This window comes from Panthera onca, chromosome A2 (assembly GCF_046562875.1).
Source record: "Panthera onca isolate mPanOnc1 chromosome A2, mPanOnc1 haplotype 2, whole genome shotgun sequence".
NCBI classification, from domain to species: Eukaryota; Metazoa; Chordata; class Mammalia; order Carnivora; family Felidae; genus Panthera; species Panthera onca.
Window position 1 is genome coordinate 146,642,987 of NC_138340.1, and position 21,293 is coordinate 146,664,279.

At 42.2% G+C, this 21,293-nt stretch overlaps 1 protein-coding gene across 23 annotated transcripts in view; it reads right to left on the reverse strand.

The window, feature by feature from the left end:
• The window catches only part of LOC132679532 (uncharacterized), a 222,147-nt gene that overhangs the window by 67,627 nt on the left and 133,227 nt on the right, over window positions 1–21,293 (reverse strand). Inside the window, exons 6-7 of one of the 23 annotated variants that reach the window (XR_013552676.2) lie at window positions 5,452–5,612; window positions 4,606–4,724 (exon numbers count right to left, since the gene is read on the reverse strand). The exons of 21 other annotated variants lie outside the window; for them this stretch is intronic. The gene's annotated coding sequence lies outside the window, so the exon portion shown is untranslated. The remainder of the gene's footprint in view (window positions 1–4,605; window positions 4,725–5,451; window positions 5,613–21,293) is intronic. One more of the 23 variants, XR_013552680.2, reaches the window with a different exon arrangement.

Consider the following 21,293-nt stretch of genomic DNA (forward strand, 5'->3'; position numbering starts at 1 on the left):
AACTCTAGCTAAAGAACTACTTAAAAGACTCTTCAAATGTCATGCTGTTACTATGACAACTTCAAAGCTGCTCTGAGAAAATGTGAAGGATTTTAAGATCCATGATAAAACAAGTGTCGTCCAGCCTTCTGGAAATTACTTTCATTTCTATCAGGCAGCAGCAAGACTAAATGGCCATTTACAATTCTGAAGCATCAGATCGTTACCTTCGGAGAGATGCTGTACCTTCACTCAGATCATGAAAGGAGTCATAAGTAAATGAACAGCTCTCTCAGTAATGGGAACCATTTTGATTTCAGCCCTGCAACTACACCACTCCCACGGTCTATCTAGTTGCTACATTATTTTTATAATGAAAGCAAAGTCTGATTCAATGTGAAAGGGGACGGGACACACAAAAAATCCCTAACCGTCTCTTATTTCCAAGTACAGATAGGCAGGCACACGCTCACTCTGATTTTTTAGGCGTCAATAAAGAAACAGAAGAAGAAAACATCTTTTCCTTAAAATTCCTGCTTTGGGGTATTTAGACCGATTTACATTTTACGTAATCTTGATGGCTCAATCAGGAAGTAAAAATTTTAAGTGCCTGTGTTACAGACGGGAAGGATCATGTGACCCATAGCAACGAAAATTATGCAGTAGACGAGCACATAAGAAAAATAAGCTTAAGAGGGTTTTAAAAATACTGTCTTTAGGATTCATTGAGCCATGAATATAGTATGGCTTTTGAGAAGTAATAATCTGTTTGCTAAGCCTTGAAAATAAGGCCTCAGGACATTTTTAAAACTATGAGATCAAAGCAATGCACAGTGAGAAGTGAAAGTTTAATTAATAAAGGAAAGGTTTTCTGTGAAGATCATATCCATTCAAGGTTTACTTTAAAGGCTATTTTTCCATGTTATCTGAAGATCAGGCAATACAGAATTGTAATCGAACAAAACATCAGCTGCAGCTGTGTATAAACACATAAAGAATACATTAAAGAAATAATATACTTATTAATATATAGTGTTCTGTGTTCCTGGAGCACAAAGGAGAAAGCTGTTTAGATTCATCCAGTCTCCGCCCAAGTTTTACAGATTTCAAGTGGTCACTGTGTTTTAGCACAGCAAATAACATCCTCCAGAGGAAAATGCCAGTGCACTGAAATTTTCATCTGCAGCATCGAAACTAGTAAAAGATCACCATTAGATAGAATCTGAATTACCCTTATCTGTTAAATAAGTTATGCCACACGTATCAGACCACGTTCACTTGCTCTGGAAATCAAAAAGTGGGAGATGTGTGTTAAAACACATCTGACTACAATGGACCGACTGACAGATGACTCTATTATACAAGAGCTACTTAAGACATATTCTCTGTGCTACTTCTCTAAAATAAAGTATGTTAATATAAAGGTACGTGAACTTCCAAAGGTTTGGCCTGTGGTTGGTTGTTTCTCAATGCAATTTCAGTTACTGATATGTTAATAAATGATTTATGAATACCAATAGTAAGCAATTAACATGGTTGAGAGCAGGTATTTGTGTCTTTTATCACTTTCATTTATTACTTTTATCACCTTATTAATGCTTCGCAGTTTTCAAAATGGTTTTCCCATTTTTATTTCAGCTTTTTAGAAAAATGTGTGTCACGACTTCGGGCAAGTGGTAGGGCAAGGTCAGTGACAGGAATCAGTTCTGGGTACTTGATAACTAGGTCATCTTTCTTTAATTCTTAAACACAAGATGTGGCTGGGCAAAAGAAGAAATTGTTAGGAAAAACAGATGTCTTTCAGCAGGGAAGCTTGAGGTAGATTAAGGAAAAGTCAGGAAAGGTAAAAAGCACAAATTCTCCAAGGCAGAGTACCAAATGACATTGTTAAATGATCCTAATCTCAGGTATCACACTGGTTGGCTGAATTAAGGAAGGATGAATTAGTTCTCAAGAAAGATCCCCCAACAGATTCATAGCACAATCTAGCTCCGCCACTTGCCTAGACCGTAATTTACTGAGAAGACACCTCAGAGAACATACATCTCAGCTCCGTAATCCTGTAAGGAAATTAGAGAAGTTCAGAGACTTTCCTAGGTTGCACCGTTGACTGACAGCTGAAACAGGACCCAAGCTTTCTGGCTTTTCTAGGTTAGGGCTCTTCTTCACCACGCGCTGCCTTCCATCCACAGTCGGAGGTTCAGGTAAAGTCTCCAACGAGCACAGTCCTGGTTGCTTATCGTAGTCGTGAATAACTGAAGCAGGGTCAAGACTGAGAGGGGCTCACCCTGGGCCACTCAGTCCCTAACTCACGGGCCCCCTGACCCTTGTCACTGTTATCTCGGTCCTCCGGCAGTGTGTGCAGAGTACCTTCCTGAGCTGGACAGAGACAGGGCAAGCTCTGGACTGGGGGTAGAGCTCTGAGAGCTGGTCCCAGGCCCTCCTTCCTGGCTCCTCCCTTCACAGGTATACATCAGAGCCTCCTCCTCTTGTCCAGTGGGAAGATCGCGACGCTAAAGTAAAAGCACATGTTTTGGTGCACGCTGCAGCTTCGCTGGGATTTTGGACACACATGGGAGTAAGAGGATATTCTAGAATAACTAATATGAGCTCCTACTTTACAACTTTCACCAAAATTAATTCTGTGGAGATTAAAGAGTTAAATGTAGGAAGGGGGAAAAGAATACAATTAGGAGACATTTCCGAATCAGAGATAGGAAAAGAAGTAACGAAAAAAGTAACAGAAGGCAATATAATGGGAAATCAATCTGACTACATTAAAAAGTTTATGTAAACACATTTATGTGAACACGTATGACCTGTAAGTCCAAAAGCAACTGAAGTGAAAGGTAAAGAAAAAAACAAAATACTTGCAACAGGGCAATAAACCTCATATCGTTTATAAATGTATAAGGTAAAAGTTATTAACAGACAATTCACTCCAAAATATAAATGGCCAATTAACACGAAACAGAGTTGGATTTCACGAGCAACCACCAAATTCACAAAGATGGACAACAAAGAGTTAAGCTGGCAGAGTGAGGTGAGAGCATCCTTTCAGGAAACCAGCAGTATCTTTTTATAAAGCCTTAAAACTGTTCTGACTCAGAACAGCTCTATAAATACCACCTCAAGAAACAATCACAGATACACAGGAAGGTAACTGTACAAGGACATACTTACAATAACCTAAAATTGCTATTAAACATGGAGGGGAGCATCTGACTCAGTAGGTAAATTCATGTGTTTAATGGAGAGGACTTAATGACATTGCAAATAACAGGATATAATGTTGGATGAAACTGCTGGATATAAAATTGTGTATGGGGGCACCTGGGTGGCTCAGTCAGTTAACCTTCCAACTTCAGCTCGGGTCATGATCTCATGGTTCGTGGGTTCGAGCCCAATATCGGGTTCTGTGCTGACAGCTCAAAGCCTGGAGCCTGCTTCAGATTCTGTCTCTCCCTCTCTCTCTGCTCCTTCTCTGCTCTCACTCTATCTCTCTCTCTCTCTCTCTCTCTCAAAAATAAACAAACATTAAAAAAAGTTAAAATTGTGAGGGCGCCTGGGTGGCTCAGTCAGTTAAGTGTCTGACTTCAGCCTGGGTCATGATCTCACGGTTTGTGGGTTCAAGCCCCGCATCGGGCTCGGTGCCTGCTTCGAATTCTGGGTCTCCCTCTCTCTCTGCCCCTCCCCTCCTCATGCTTTGTTTCTCTCTGTCTCTCAGAAATAAACGTTGAAAAAAAATTTAAAAAGAAATTAAAATTGTGTATGAAGATGGCATCAATATTGCTTAGTAAGAAAGGAAAGCGGAGAGAGAAGGAAGCACGGACAAATGGGGTATACAAAAGCTAATCTCAAAAAGATACTAGAAAAGAGTAATTTTAAAAGAATGGGGCGCCTGGGTGGCTCAGTCGGTTAGGCGTCCGACTTCAGCTCAGGTCACGATCTCACGTTCTGTGAGTTCGAGCCCCGCGTCGGGCTCTGGGCTGACGGCTCAGAGCCTGGAGCCTGCTTCCGATTCTGTGTCTCCCTCTCTCTCTGCCCCTCCCCCGTTCATGCTCTGTCTCTCTCTGTCTCACAAATAAACGTTAAAAAAATAAATAAATAAAATAAAATAAAATAAAAGATTAAGAAGGGGCAGACAATTTAGATTTTTTGTTACTTCTTTATAATATTAAGATATTTATATATGACATTTTCTAAAGGAAATCTTCTTTTTATAACTGGAAAAATGTTATGTAAGCTAGTCAGCACCCTATAAATATTTTCAGTCACATAACGTAATTATTTACAAAGACCTTCTTAACAAAAGAATGCTTATACCTTATTATTATGTGCAAAAAAGAAATACAAAACAGTAGGATCTTAAATATGCAAAAATTCACATTAAAAAGACAAGAAGAATATGCAACATGATGTTAATAATGGTCACCTTTCAGTAGTGCTTCTGTGTGTGATTTTTTTTTCTGTATCTTACATGTTTTCTACCCTTGTCATATATTGTTTCCATGACAATAAATAAATGTCAATATCACAATTATAAGACTGATATGTCACATGAAAAGATGCTCAACGTTGCTCCTCATCAGGAAAATACAAATCAAAACCACACTCAGATATTACCTCACGCCAGTCAGAGGGGCCAAAATGAATAAATCAGGAGACTACAGATGCTGGAGAGGATGTGGAGAAACGGGAACCCTCTTGCACTGTTGGTGGGAATGCAAACTGGTGCAGCCACTCTGGAAAACAGTGTGGAGGTTCCTCAGAAAATTAAAAATAGACCTACCCTATGACCCAGCAATAGCACTGCTAGGAATTTACCCAAGGGATACAGGAGTGCTGATGCACAGGGACACTTGTACCCCAATGTTTATAGCAGTACTCTCAACAATAGTCAGATTATGGAAAGAGCCTAAATGTCCATCAACTGACGAATGGATAAAGAAATTGTGGTTTATATACACAATGGAATACTACTTGGCAACGAGAAAGAATGCAATATGGCCTTTTGTAGCAACGTGGATGGAACTGGAGAGTGTTATGTTAAGTGAAGTAAGTCATACAGAGAAAGACAGATACCATATGTTTTCATCTTATGTGGATCCTGAGAAACTTAACAGAAGTCTATGGGGGAGGGGAAGAAAAAAAAAAAAAGAGGTTAGAGTGGGAGAGAGCCAAAGCATAAGAGACTCTTAAAAACAGAACAAACTGAGGGTTGATGGGGGGTGGGAGGGAGGGCAGGGTGGGTGATGGGTATTGAGGAGGGCACCTTTTGGGATGAGCACTGGGTGTTGTATGGAAACCAATCTGACAATACATTTCATATTAAAAAAAAAAAGATTGATATATCAAGAAGATACTACTATTAACAGTTAAATTTCAAAATACAGAAGGCCTACAGTCACAAAAATCTGCCCCATGACTAAGGGATTTTTATTTTTTTCACTTTAAGAACCAGTGGCACACCTTTCAGAAAACAGCAGGAATCGATGGGAGTGTCGGAGGTGCGAACAAATCCTACTTCTCAGACGTCAGTGTTTCTCCATGCAGTGGTTCTGTGAGGGTCATCTTGAAGCATGAGGATCCATCCCAACAGCAGGACATTATTGGGAAAATAGTGAAGAAAGCTGATGGGAGAGGGGTAGTTTAGTGGCCAAAAGAGGAAGGGCAGGAGTTCATGAAAACAACAGAAGCATCAAGACAGAAGGTTCAAAAAGTCATTATCCAAAATAATTCGAAGGGTCTCGAAGAGATACATGCGTATCTATGTTCACAGCAGCATTACTCCTAATAGCCAAAAGCTGGAAGCAACCCAAGTGCCCACCAGCGAATGAATGGATAAACAAAATGTGGTCTATAAACGCGATGGAATATTATTCAGCCCTAGACAGTAAGGCAACTCTGACACCTGCTGCAATAAGGTTGAACCTTGAGGATACTATGCGAAGTGAAATAAGCCAGTGGCAAGAGGACAAGGACTGTGTGACTCCACTGAAATGAGGTACCTACAGTAGTCAATCCACAGACAGAAAGCAGAATAGTGGTTGCCAGGGGCTGGGGAAGGGGAAAAGAGGAGTTAGCGCTTAATGGGTGTGGAGTTTCAGTCTCGCAAGACCAAAGGGTTCTGGAGATAGATGATGCTGACAGCTGTTCAACAATGTGAATGTACTTGGTGCCCCGGACCTGCACACTTACAAATGTGAAGACTGCATTTTATGCTGTGCATATTTTACAGTTAATTATACATATATATACTTGAAAGAACCAAAATCATTAGAATCAGAAGTCCTGAAGAAGGCTTCTGATTTGGCGATGAAAGAGAGTTTAAAGGATGTCAAAGGCACAGGTATTGAAATAAACTAGACCTTATTTCTAATACTAGATTCTTCAGGGATAATTACAGAAGTCAGCTCCGTAACACAGAAGATCAAAACTGAAAATAAGAAGGGACGTCGTGTTTCACTTGAAGAGAACATACCAGACCTCTCTGTGGTTTTTTGAGACCCTCTCATTACAGCCAGCTTGAAAAATTCCCCACAACTAGGAAAGAACCTGCAAGCCCAAGCAACACAATGACGTCTTCTCATCAGCTAACGGGAAGGAACACAGGAAACTCTGGGTCCTAGAAATGTACTCCATCCTTACTGAGAACTCCAGTTGCAGACCTGAAGAGTTTTGGAGCTGGACAAAGGCCCTTAGGTAAAGCTGTTCGGGGGACACAGACACCCAGAGAGTTTGCCCAGGCTCACTCAGTAACACGGGATTTAATGACAAACTCCTAGAACGCACTTATATTTCGTTCGTTTAGTCTTATTTTTTAAAGAGTGCCTTATTAAAGATAAGAACAGAACTGGAATGTTCTTTCTGTGAGTCATTTTATTAAATCTGTTCAAGAAGTATTTATGGCGTCCATAGTCCACACTGTGCACTCCACACCAGGCACTGGGCTAGGCGCTGGATGGCGAGCGGGGTGTCGTCACCCTTCCCTCAGAGAACTGGCTATTATGATTTAATGGAGGCACAAGGCGCTACTGGCACACCCAAAGGGGACTCCCATCTGGTCTACAGGTCTGGAAACCTGTCGGAAGTAATACTGTCAATAGCAAATGTTATTATTATCACTGGGGCAAGTCTGACTGATCACTACTATGAGTCACACAGTTTTAGGCACTGTCCATGAACCAATTAATTAGAACCCAATCTAAGACAGGGATGCGACTCAGATCAGAACGTTCAGCAAAGGGCAGAGCTGCTTGGAGTACAAAAAGAGAAGTGGGGAAACGGCAGGAGAACTACGGGTAGGGGGAGGCCGGGGCTGGGAAGCACAGACAGGTGAGTGGGGGAAGGGTGGAGGGCTGGGAGCAATCAGGAATTCTGGAGGGTGGAGGGACTGACGTCCAGTGAGGGTTTTCATGAAATTCTGCTGTGTGGAGGGGAAAGTAACTCTGTTCTCCATCTCTGAGTAAATCCTAAGTGATTTGATGACTTCTTTATGCACGGGGTGAGGATGCAAGCCTCGCAGAGGCCCCAGTCAATTTGGGGAGAAGAGATCATAGAAATGCGTAAGAATTCAGGGAACGAAGTGACACAACACAGATGCTTTTTAGAGGCCTCACTCTGGATGCAGTCAGGAAGACGCCTAAATGCAGAGTGGATTGGGAGAGAATACCAATCGCAGGGAGACAGGTGCAAAGGCAAGAACTGTGGTCAAAGGTGATGAAAAACAGGAAGGACACACTGCAGACAAAGCAGACGGATTCAAGAACTTGACCAGACTTGGTTTCTTTGTGGATTTGGAAGGGGAGGAGAGAGAAGGGTCAGGAAGCCGCAGGTTTCAAGCCTGGGTAACTTGGATCCGTTTGGAACCTGTTGGATAGGAGATGCCAGCAAGATATCAAAGCGGAAATGTCCCATTAGCATCTGAACACAAAGCATGGAGCTTAGAGACAGCTGGAAAGAACGAAGGCAACAGGGAGAACAAGCTGAAGGGGCAAGGCAGGGTCCTGGAGGCCAAAGAGGACAGGACACCAAACACCGTCACTGTTGTGAGGTCCTGGAAGGTGAGAATCCAAACGTATCTGGTCCACGTGGCAACAGCAGGACAGGGAGGCCTCCTCCAGCTCTGGCTGGAGCAGTACCAGTTTGGTCACAGATATGAGAGCCAACCTGGAGCACCCGGAGGAGGGGGCGGGAGTGAGAGAAAGAGGAGGCAGCAACAGAGGCAATTCTTCCAAGAAGTTTGGCCCTAGCAGGACAAGTAAACAGAGAGGGAGCCAAAAAGCAAGGCAATACTGAAGTCCTGTGTGTGTGTGTGTGTGTGTGTGTGTGTGTGTGTGTGTGTGCGCACGCGCCCGAGTGCGTTTAGTGAGATGCGTAGGTTTAAATTTTTTTTTCATGTTTATTTTTGAGAGAGAGACAGAGTGTGAGCAGGAAAGGGGCAGAGAGAGACGGAGACGCAGAATCCGAAGCAGGCTCCAGGCTCTGAGCTGTCAGCACAGAGCCCGACGCGGGGCTCGAACTCACAAACCTCGAGATCATGACCTGAGCCGAAGTTGGACGCTCAACCGACTGAGCCACCCAGGCGCCCCGAGACATGTGTAGGTTTAAATGTGCATAGGAAAAAGTGAATGGCAGGTATCAGGTCAGAGAGAACGTCTCTGAGAAGGTGCGGGAAGCTGGGGCTGGGATCTGGAGCTGTGGGCATAAGGAAAGACTCCTCTTCCGCTGCAACCAGAGGCGAGGCAGGCGCGGACGAAGCTTGTTGACAGGACGAGAACCCAACCAAGTGAGCTCGCCTGTGACGCAGGAGCGGCTGCAGAAGGAAGTGAGGTGGAGGAGGGAGCCAACAAGTGCTTGCGGGAGCTGCTGGGGGACGAGATGGGCGGGGACAGCAGGGAGGAAAAGTCACCTTGCAGAATGTCAGCTCAGGAGAGCCACAGGCAAGGATTCTGTGCACCTGTAGCCTTTACCAAAAATCACCGAGAACATAAACAAGAACTGGACTGCACTGAGCAGACCTCATGAGAAGTCTCATCTCCAATATCGTAAGATCAGGTAAGTCAGCTGTAATAGTATCAGTTTTCCTCAAGCCTTAACCATATGTGCACAACAAAGACAAATGCTTCACAGGAACTATGATGGCCATCCTGTGACCATGTGGAGAAGGCTCACACTTCCTTCTATGGGCAAACCTGGTTTGCACGTGTGACAAAAACATCGTATCTCACCTGGAATTACATCATCAACAGTGCGTTAGCAACCTTCACGTTTAGCCCCAGCTGGATCCTGCTGCCGGGTGTCATCAACCCTGCTACGTGTGCCCACAGGATTACAGTGAGGGTCAGACACCTCCCCCCTTCCAACGTCCTGTGTGGAAGACAAGCAGGCACAAAGGCCCATCGCGGCCACTTTTCCGAGACTCGGCTCTAGTTCCCGCTCTGACCGGGAAATTGCTGGAGAAAGCAAAAACAGGGGCCAGGAGCTGAGCACGGCTGTGCAAGTCCAAACACAGGACTAGCGAAAGTGGTATTTCAAGTGAGTGGATGTGTTATACTTGAGTTAACTGAGCAAAGCAGGAGGAGAGGAAGACATGAGCTTGAAAGAATAGCTTTCCTTGTAAAATGTTTTTACGGAGACAAGAGTAAGTCTAGCAATTAGCATGGAGTGCCTCTTGTATTTTCAGGGCAAACATCTCCCAAGGAGCTCAAAAGAAAATCCCTTAGTTCTACACCCTTCTGGGGGAGAATGGGAATTAACAGTAAAATCTGACCAACTCAACCAACTGGGAAGTCTACTATGAACAGCGAGGTGTCTGAACCATTTACTTTTGCTTTATAGCTTTTTCTTTCTAAAAAAATTTCCTTTTTGCATATGTTTTTATCATGAAAGTAATATAATGTTACGACTGGCCAAAAGTTACATAGGGTTCACTATGAGCCTGCTCAGCTCTAAGTCTGAACTTCCTTCAGACACTCTTATTCTCCAAGTTTTAGGGGGAGACACAGAGGCTTAAGTCCGTTGCCTGTGATGACTAGGAGAGCTGGTGGCCCAACCCAGACAGGCCAGCGTCAGTCATGTGCTCAAGCGCTGAGCTCCAGTGCCATACCATGAAAACACGAATGCTAAGATTCTAAAAATCAAGGTATCAAAAAAGAGACTATCACCATTTATTCTACCTGGGTAACTTTGGTATGTTTCCTCTATTCATCCTTTGGTTTTCAAATTAAGGCATCTTTTAAAATAAAATGGTTTTTTTACTATATTCAAGTAAAAATACTATGTAAAACTGTTTACAAAAACCTTTCCAGGTAGAGATTCTACTCATAGGCAACACTCGTTTAAAGTCAGCAAATCTGTTTCTGCACACAACGTGCACAAGTTATTAGAACAAATTTTTATTCACAAGCTTCTTTACATTATGAAAAATCTCCTTCCTAAGAGTAATATTTTTTTAGTCGGACCCACACTTAACTATAATGAGTTCCAAATCAGTTATGTTAAATTCATGCATATCCAGTTTTCAAATAAGAAAAATTACTATTTAGTTCTCTGCAAAGTTGCCTGCAGGCTGAGGCTGGGTCTCACAGACTTGATGGTATTTTCTCTTTGAAGATAAGAGCCTTCTATTTAGTGTGGGAACACTGGGACTTCTGGAAGTCTCAGCTGGGTTAGCAAGCAAAAAGCGCCCCCCATGTGTGTCTGTCAGTGACCTTTAACACAAATGTTCCATGATATAGAAGTTTAAGGCAGTCAGCCACTTGAGGCTTATTACAGTTGGCCAATGTGAACTCATTTCCTAGACTTAAGTGCATGTCACACGTGGTCTATGCAAACATTCTTCAGGTTCCTTTGAAAAGACCAACACATATATGGACAACAGATTTGCAACAAAGGCGCCAAAGCAATTCAATGGGGAAAGGAAAGTCTTTTCAATAGATCGTACTGGAACAACTCGAGAAATGTGCAAAAAAAGGAACCTTCACTTCTACCTTAAGACATTTTTTTTTTTTAATATGACATTTGATTTGACAATGACTTTTTTTTTTTTAACATTTATTTATTTTTGAGACAGAGAGAGACAAAGCATGAGCAGGGGAGGGTCAGAGAGAGAGGGAGACACAGAATCCCAAACAGGCTCCAGGCTCTGAGCTGTCAGCCCAGAGCCTGATGCGGGGCTTGAACTCACAGACCGCGAGATCATGACCTGAGCCGAAGTCGGACGTTTAACCAACTGAGCCACCCAGGCGCCTCCCTTAAGACATTTTTAAGACAATGAAAGGTAAGCCACAGACTGGAATATATTTGCATCACAGTTTTCTGATATATATACATATACATATATATATATATATATGTATATGTATATGTATATATATATATATATATATATATAATCCATATATATCTCTCCAGATTTTATATATATATAAAATCTCTTACCAATCTATAATAGTAAGACACACAATACAATATAAAATGGCCCCCTCAAAAATTAAAAAAATGGGTAAAATATTAAACAGATACTCCAAAACGGAAAGTCTACAAACGTCCAGTAAGAATATGTTGGTCATCAAGGAAATACAAATTAAAAACCACAATGAGAAACCACTTCATATCCAGAAGAATGGCTAAAATCAGAAGAACCAACAATATACAAATACTAAAAAGGAACCAGAACACCTGGAACTCTCGTCGACTGCTGGCTGGGGCATAAAAGGCACAATTACTTTGCGAAACTGCTTGGAAGTTTCTCATAAAGACATACATGCACGGTACGGCCCAGCAATTAAGCCTGGATCTACAAAGAGGGGTGAGTGAGCTCTCACAACAGCTTCAGATTCCTAACAGCCGAAAAGATGAAGACAACCCAACGTCTGTCAATAGGAAAGTGGAGTGACAAACTGGGTGTATTCGTATGACAGAATACCACCTGGCAATAAAGGAAGAAAGAACACCTGATCCACACAAAAACATAAAACTGGGGTGAGAGGCCAAGCCTGAAAAAGTACATGTGGAGTCCATCCATATAAAGGTCAGTAACAGGAGAAAAAAATTCTATTATGACAAATCAGAAAGCATTTGTCAATGGGGATGGAGAGGGACTGGATGGGGGCATGAGAGAACCTGGAGGGTAGAGATGTTCTACATGTTAACTGTGGTTCGGTTACAGGACTACATTTGACATCAGTGCATTTTTCCACATGTAAATTTTACACCTATTAAAAAGGAGGGCTGGGAGGGCTCCCTAAATGTCTTTATATCCCCAAGTCCCCCTGAAGAATGGGATTTGGTTTGTATCCCTTGGCCCCAACAAAGGGAGACTATATCTGAACTACTCTCAGTAACAGACAACCAGTTTGACAACTATTGTGGCTGTCTCATTTCTTTGGGACCACCTACAGACGGTATTTTCTCCAAAGGAAAAAGAAGGAATTTGCTGGGTTTCCTCTCATCCAACAGTAAAAGCCAATCAATATCCCAGGTTCCAAAAACCAAAGTAAGCGTGTTCTAAATGCTCACAGAAGGTCCTTTTTAGGTTCACCATTTTTCAGTATACAAGTGATAACCTGTATTCAATACATTCCTCACCGCCAGCAGGTTAAGGGGGATAGATAAAAGAAAGTAAATTTGGGAAGAAAGTTACTTAGAACAGGCTGATGATACTCATTCTGGCCAATACCAGAAGTAAAATTACAAGTATGTCCTGCTTCCCTGGGAGCTCAGGACATTTCAGTATTCTCCGTATCTGCTTCCAGGGGCATGGTCTCAGGGGGCCTGCCCTAGGATCTAGGACTGCCCCAAAGGCTCTAAGCTGAACAACTTACTGTTTCCTGTAAGTAAGGACCTTTACTATCTTCAATTGCCTCTATGCCCCTACGCAAAGAATAATTAGCATCTAACTGTACTACTTTGCAAATGCCAGAGGTAGATCTGGGGCTCCTGGTACTATTCCAGAGATCAGATAGGCCTGAGAAGATTCTGCTTCAGGTTCGATTATGTTAGGGCCACCATCCCTAACTATGGAGGACCTCTAGAGAAGATCTCCAGGATTTTTCACAAGAAAATGGCTATTTTTTTTCCAAGTAAAATGAGTTAATGGGAAGATTGGAAACATCAATTCAGAGTTTCTTCTAAGACACAAATGGACGCCACTTGTGTCAGGGAAGTTAAAGCACTAATTAGCCAACACCTAATTTTTCCCATCTTCATTGTTTCTACTATCCATTTGCAGGTACTACACAACAAACACAAGAAAGGGACGATCGATAAGAATTTGGATTTTTTTTTTTTCACAAAGGAAATGGGAAGGAAGAATATGAGATGCTTCTTACAAGAAAGGGGAGAAGTAGTAGGAGGGTCTATCCCCTAAGGAATAGAAGTTCTAGAATTGAAGGAATAGTAGATTCTCTCAGGAACTCCTATGCCAAAGGGCAGAGAAGAAATTTAAAAGTAAGCATATCCACATTTATATTTGTATTATGATCAGAAACAACTACCACTACATTTATAGATTTTTTTTTTTTTAATGACGAAGCTGGATGTTTGACAAGACACATCTTGTCTTCTAGCAACAGAACCAGAAGAGCCTCTTGAGAGAGCTCTGTGATTAATGGTGATAGCCTCCGTGGCTGGAAAGCATATCTGTATAACAACATCAGCTCATTGTTCCTTCCCAGCCAACTTATTCTAAGAAGTAGTTTCCCCAAACCCAATACTCACTGCAGTCCTTGTGCCCCCATCAAATCTTTCCCCAGGCTGATTTAATTCTTCAAATATACTTCTTTTCTTTGTTAAGTAGGCTTCACGCCCAGGGTGGAGACCAACGTGGGGCTTGAACTAAGGACCCTGAGATCAAGATCTGAGCTGAGATCAAGAGGTGGACTCTTAACTGACTGAGCCACCCAGGGCCCCATCTTCAGATATACTTCTGACAAATCAACAAATGAAAGACCTTCCCGTCTGCCCCAAAATTCCTAAGTCAGAATACTAATCTGATGGTATTGGGAGGTGGGGCCTCTGGGAAGTGATTAGGCCATGAGGGTGGAGCTCTGAGGAATGGGATTAGTGTGCTTATAAAGGAGATCCCAGAGAACTCTCTTCCTCCTTCCACCAAAGGAGGTCACAGCAAGAAGATGGCTGTCTATGAGCCAGCCTCCAGGACTGTGAGGAGTAAATTTCCATTGTTTGTAAGCCACCCAGTCTACAGTACTTTGCTGTAGTAACCTATACTAAGACACCATTTCAAAATAGTAGTCAGGGCGCATGAAAGATCCCACTGCAGTTATAAAAACAAAAATTATATACACCCACAACAATAAAAAGACTATCAGGGGCCTGAGAGATTTCAAGAAATGTCTGGAAGCCAGAAAATGACGGAGAAGTACTGAGTGATAAAGTTGAGCAGAGGCAGCTTACCGCCCAAAGAGTTCTCGGAGGGTTGCTGCTGAGACGGCGGGGCGGGGGTGGGGGTGGGGACTGACTTCCCCAGTGAAACTCCAAAGAGGCTCTAGACCCAGAAAAAGCAAGAACGGGTGCCTGGGTAGCTCAGTCGGTTGAGCATCCGACTCTTGACTTCGGCTCAGGTCATGATCTCATGGATTGGGAGTTTGAGCCCCACGCTGGGCTCTGGGTGCTGACAGCTTGGGGCACGCTTGGGATTCTTGCTCTCCCTCTCTCTGCCCCTCTCCTGCTCATTCTCTCACTCACTCTCAAAATAAATAAATTTAAAAAAAGAAAAGAAAAGAAAAAGCAAACACAATATGGGAAAGAAACAATGAGAACGGCAGAAAGGAGATTAACTGAAAAGTCCGGCGACAATCGTTCCTTCCATGCCTAATTCCTGTGTTTATCAGGTCTATCTCAAAAGCGGTCTATCTCAAAACAACAAATCTTATAGGCCGCCAGGCAAAAACTCAAAATGAAAAGTTAACTCTCCAAAGAAACTAAACAAAAAGTCTGGTGAGGACTAACCGCCAGTGTGGTTCTGAGAACCCCAAAGTCAAGCCCTCTTTCCTCTGACGCTTGGTGGCTCCCCAACATGAGAGCTGTTTCTGCGCCACCAGAGGGGAGGCTGCCAGTGGCAAGACGTACCCACGTGCACAGAGCCCCGGTCAGCCTTCGTGCCGCCTCATCTTTATGTGAACGAAGTGTCAAGGGCAGAAATACATTTAAAGAAAGCCTGCGACGCAAAGCGGAAAACTAAGATAAACAACAGAAAGACCCCGGAAGAAACAGAAAATTCAAGGGAGTGAAGACACTTTATAAAGAACTCAAAAGACAACTTTATTAATTATTAGCTTCCCTAGGAATATTGAGAAGCAATAATTACATCGCGTCGACATAACAAGAAAAACAATGACAACAAAATACCACAAGGACTAACAATCCAAGAAAAAGATCTACCAAATTAAAAGTGTGGCCCCAAACAACAGGTCTGAGTGAACACCACGGGCATGTGCCCAGGAACCATAAGCTCACAGCTGTGATTCTGGTGATTTAATTCTACTACACTGACAACAGCTACCCACGATGTGCTATTCTTACAGCACAGTCAGAAATCAGAATCGCACATGTAGAACATGTTCACGGTAAGGAGACAATGAGGCCAAGACCACTGTTCAAGAAAACCTGAGTCTGTTTTTCCTTTTTAATTTTTTTTTAATGTTTATTTATTTTTGAGAGACAGAGATAGAGCGTGAGCAGGCAAGGGGCTGAGAGAGAGGGAGACACAGAATCCGAAGCAGGCTCCTGGCTCTGAGCTGTCAGCACAGACCCCAACGCGGGGCTCGAACTCATGAACCGTGAGATCATGACCTGAGCTGAAGTCAGACGCTTAAATGACTGAGTCACCCAGGCGGCCCAACCTGAGTCTGTTTTTAACTCCTCTGCTAGCTTGCAGGATGACTTATAAGCTTCTCTCAATACCTGTCTGTCCTTTCCTACAAAAAGAGGGAAAACCAAAGGTCGTGTTTTTCCAGTGACATAATGAAGACTCCTGGAAATTATTACTAAGGAAGAACCAGCTTAATATGAAGTCTTCAAGATACTAAAACATATTAATGAGGTACATATGCAGTCTTCCTTGGAGAACTTCACAGAGAAGATAAACATCCCTCCCACCTGGGTGGCTTGCATGCATACTGTCCCTCCTGAAAGTAGAGAGACGGAATGGATTATTGGTTCAAAACCCTACTAGTCCCAAAGCCCTGTTTTTAGAACCAAAAATTCTGTAACGCCCTATTTGCTATTCTGAAATAAAATTCATTAATAAATAGTAACTAGCATACATATAACCTTTAAAACATCAATATAATGCTCTAAATGTAATATAAAGGAGAAAGTAAAAGAAAAACAATTTATAATAAAACACTATATATCCAATATATAAATAATATATAAATAATTTTTAGGTCCAATTAACTATGTAATGAAATGCTTCCAACTTACTTATAAAGAACAGCTTGAATTCAGAGGAGCCAAGTCAGAAGCCTTCCATCTTAAAAGTACTGGAAAATGAAATAGGAGAGGTATGGATGGGCCAAAGGATGAAAATAAGTATATTCTGTGTATATTAAAAGTATGCAAGGGGGTACCTGGGTGGCTCAGTCGGTTTAGCTTTCAACTTCCGGCTCAGATCATGATTTTGCAGTTTGTGAGTTCGTACCCCGCGTTGGGCTCTGTGCTGACAGCTCAGAGCCTGGAGCCTGCTTCAGATTCTGTGTCTCCCTCTCTCTCTGCCCCCACCCCCCCCCCATTCCCACTCTGTCCCTTTCTCTCTCAAAAATAAATAAACGTTAAAAAAAAATTAAAAGTATGTAAATGTTATCCTGCATCCTTATATAAAATGGACTTAACTCAAGGCTCAAGTAATTATAAACATATTTTTATATCCAAAATGACAGTTGAAAGTCACGGGGGATAAAGGACAGCTCTTTCTGTCTTTTCCGCGGTGGAACATCTAAAATCTCAGGCTCCCATCCATTAAAAGCCCTTCACTGCAGAACCAAACACTATCTCATTCCTATCAGATCCCCTAGGGGGCGGTACTTTTCCCAAGAGAACCCCTGGCTAGATGAGCTATGGGAGTTTCCTTCTAGATTCAGGTTCTACCACACAGAGAAACAAATCCTGAAACAAATCAGCAACACACGTAAGAAATTATTAATTTAATATGGAAAATGACTATGAAGAAATTAATTTACGTTAGGCGTATGCTTTAACTAGTGCCATCGTCAACATTATTTCCTCTCTTCTTGAACTCAATATAATTGGTTACTCCATATAGAATATGGAGTGAAAAACTGGATATTTTTGCGACATTTATTTACACAGCAGAAAGTGGTTCAGATTTTAGAATTTTTAACATTCAAATCTGGTTAATTAATGACAAAAAGGGAGTTTTTCATAGAATTCTACAACTCTCATTTCCTCAAAACAAGAATTAATGCATTCTTTCACATGTGGTCATTACAGGAAAGGGGGGGGAGCCATTTACTGTAAATGCTTTTCTGATGCAACTCTACCACCTCTTTCAAAGACAGAATTCATCCAAGAAGCCTTAGTCACTTTTTCAAGAAAAATGCCACTGCACTGAATGTACACAGACTAAACCACATGCCTGAGCAGAGGAGCTGAGTGGATCCCACCACCAGGAAACACGGAGAGAGGAGAGATGGGGGGTGGGGGAATCTCATGTCAGAACAGATTAAGCGGTCTATCTCAAAATTTGGCCTTTAATAGGGAAAAGTCTGACACACATGTAACATCATTGTTTTATAAATCAAATGCAAACCCATCGATTTCCCCTGCCCAACCTTTAAAGCATACTTTCTAAAATTATAAGACTTCAGCTCTAAACCAGGAAACTATGTGTAATTAGTATCTTAGCAACTATAGTTCTTTCATTTAAAAAAAATTCATGCACAGAAAGTAAAACGGAATCCTCACTTTAATGTTTGAAAATGAAACTACATTTTGAAGAGGGTGGATTTCACATTAAAACGATGATACACTGAGTAACACTATAAAGCAATTCAGAGGGACTAACTTAAATAGTTCTGAGCTCTTCTCAAAGAGAGGACCAATTCTTCTAAAATCTCAAACCCACCCAAAGGGAAAAAAAGAAAATAACTTCTGCAATTTATCCTTACCTGAATCACCATTAATTCTTCTAACAGCCAGATGCACCTGCTTGATTCATTAACGGCAGAGTTAATGCAAAGACCCAAAAGCCCAGCATTCACCCAAAAACTCAAAGCAGTTTGCTGCTAGAGCCTGAAAATCCCCTTGATGAATGAAACTGCACGTTGTAATATCCACGTTGTGAGCAAGCTATTGGCTAGGAGAAGGCAACGCGTGTGGAGGTCTGATTTGCCCCCTCCCAGGACATGCCTCTTATATAAAGAGTCAAGAGTAACTCCTGAGTGATTCAAAACCAGAAAGGGTTCGTTTTTCTGTAGCAGAATCTCTAACGCTACGGAAACCACGAGGAGAACAAACCACAGTGAGACTGCTTCACTAGGCAATGCCAATGAAAGAAAGAATTATTGTGTCAACACTGGCAATTTACAAATTAATCTCAAACCACCGCCAAAGTTTCTCCTGTTATATGACGGCGTAAGAGTTATGCATTGGTATAGGCATGGTACACATTATTTTTAAGCCAAGAATTCTGAGCCATGGTTTGGAGGCTCAGAATTACCAAGGAGCGGTGAAAACTCTCAAAAGAAATCTGATCTTTGTGCTACAGTAATGATCAACCAAGGAATGAAAACAAGAATAATGGAGCAATGGTGTAAACGGATCTTTCTAGAATTAAGAGGTTTTCAGCACGTAGTCCTTGGACCATGCGCGTTAGAATGACCTGAGAGTGGACTCAGAGTCTCTGGGGGTAGAACCCAGGAATCTGCATGGCAAGTAGATTGCAGGTCTTCCTGACAATGGGACTGAACAACTGATAACAGTTGCTGCCACTTTCCTTTCTTATTCAATTGTTTCGTCTTTGATTACTGTTGAAATCAGAAGCAATAAGAACACTAAAGCCTCCCCAGAACAATCTGTGGCTTTAACTGGGAAAAGGAGAGCCAGACTGGGTTCACCTGACCTCCACCCGCCGCCCCTCCCCCCCACCACCTCTCTATCCCTCTATTAAGGGAGAAAAGCTTGAGCTTCAGAACCTGAAAAATGCAGTGCTCAAGGTTGAAATGAACATTACATTAAAAGATGCTGCCACTGGAAAACAAGATAAAATACACTGCTAAAAACAAGAGGAAGAAATAGAAGAAGAGAGGACACTGATGTTTACTGATTGCTTACTATGCTCCAGGCACCAGACGAAGAACTTTCTGCCAGTTCTGTCTGCCATAGAAGTCTCAACAAAAAATAACTTCTTCAAAAGTGTACTAATACATATGCTCAGGAGTCTACATCTAACAGCAGGAACACCAGCAGGGCGTTCCCTACGACTGACTTTGCATTGGCCCCCTGTGCCTACTTCCACCCCATTACCCCCTGCACATAAAAGATATTTTCAGGGCACCTGGGGGTCTCAGTTGGTTAGGCATCAACTCTTGATTTCGGCTCGGGGCATGATCTCATGGTTTGTGAGATCGAGCCCTGCGTCATAGCCCCGCATCGGGCTCTGCATTGACAGCAAGGGGCCTGCTTGGGATTCTCTCTCTCTCCTCTCTCTCTGCCCCTCCTCGTCTCAAAATAAATAAACAAACATTGTTTAAAAAAGATTTTTTAAAAAAGAAACTGAGAAATGTATCTGAAATGGTGCCACACTTCCATATTTCTTGTTCTTGGTACATTCTTTATCCAACCTAACATTGTGGGGACTTCCAGAATATTTACAATGGTTTTCAAATCACCTGTTCTCCATTTTGTCCAGTCAATTTACTTCAGTGCAAAGTGCTGGGGGGAAACCCTATCATTATAACATGAACAACAACAAAAAAATAAATGTTTTTTTGAACATCACCAACAAGTATGAAAATTATGTCTTACTTTAATAAAAAAGGGTTTTACCTTTTCCTCCAATACATATAAAGTTTCTAAGGAATTTTTCTGGATATGGGGACCCCAACTTAGAAAACAAAACATTTCAAAATAAGCTCTCCAGTGCTCGCTCCCCCTCTGTGCATCAGGATGACCAGCACACGTGACATCTGACAATAAGGACACTGACTTTATACCTTCCCTCTTTACGATGAGCTGGTCCTGGCGCATCTGGTGCTCCAAGTATTCTGCCTAACAGGAAAATCTAAATCTGGCAGGACAATGGTTCTCAAACTAGATGTGAGCACTGGAACTACTCTTATTCCCCCAAATAAAATCTTAGGAGAAAGCTCCATCCGTGCACCAGATGAAAGCAGAATGTCCTTAGTAGATGTGGAAGACTTGAGGGTGCAAAGTCCCTCCTTGGGGGTTTTTTGGGCCCACTTTACTCATTATCCCCCCCAAGGTGGCTACTGAGGCAACGCTGCCAAACCCGAAAGGCTCTGTTTTATCTCTTCCCATCCCATACCTTGGTGCCATCTTAAAACTCATACTGTATTTTATTCTATGTATGCGTTTGTGTCTCCAAGTCGGGCACAATTTCTTAAGCATCAAATCACATTTCAAATGCTGCTTACTACACTAAACTCAGTAATTCTATGTCATATTTGGCTTATGTGGACCCTCACAAAAATTATGGTCTTTATTTGTATCTCTTTGGCAACAATATCCTTAGGATATTTGCAAGTTCAAAGTCATTTTATAAACACAAAATCTTGTCAAGATAATGCATTTTATTTTATTTTATTTTATTTTATTTTATTTTATTTTATCTTTTAAAGGTTTTTTTGGTTTTTTTGTTTTTTTTTAATGTTTATTTTTGAGAGACAGAGAATGAGCACGAGAGGGGCAGAGAGAGACAGAATCTGAAGCAGGCTCCAGGCTCTGAGCTCTCAGCCCAGAGCCTGATGCAGGGCTTGAACCCACAGACCATGAGATCATGACCTGAGCTGAAGTCAGATGCTTAATCGACTGAGCCACCCAGGTGCCCCAAGATAATTCATTTAAAAAAAAATTTTTTTTTAATTTATTTTTTTTAACGTTTATTTATTTTTGAGACACAGAGAGAGCGAGCATGAACGGAGGAGGGTCAGAGAGAGAGGGAGACACAGAATCCCAAACAGGCTCCAGGCTCTGAGCAGTCAGCACAGAGCCTGACGCGGGGCTCGAACTCACAGACCGCGAGATCATGACCTGAACCGAAGTCGGCCGCTTAACCGACTGAGCCACCCGGGCGCCCCGATAATTCA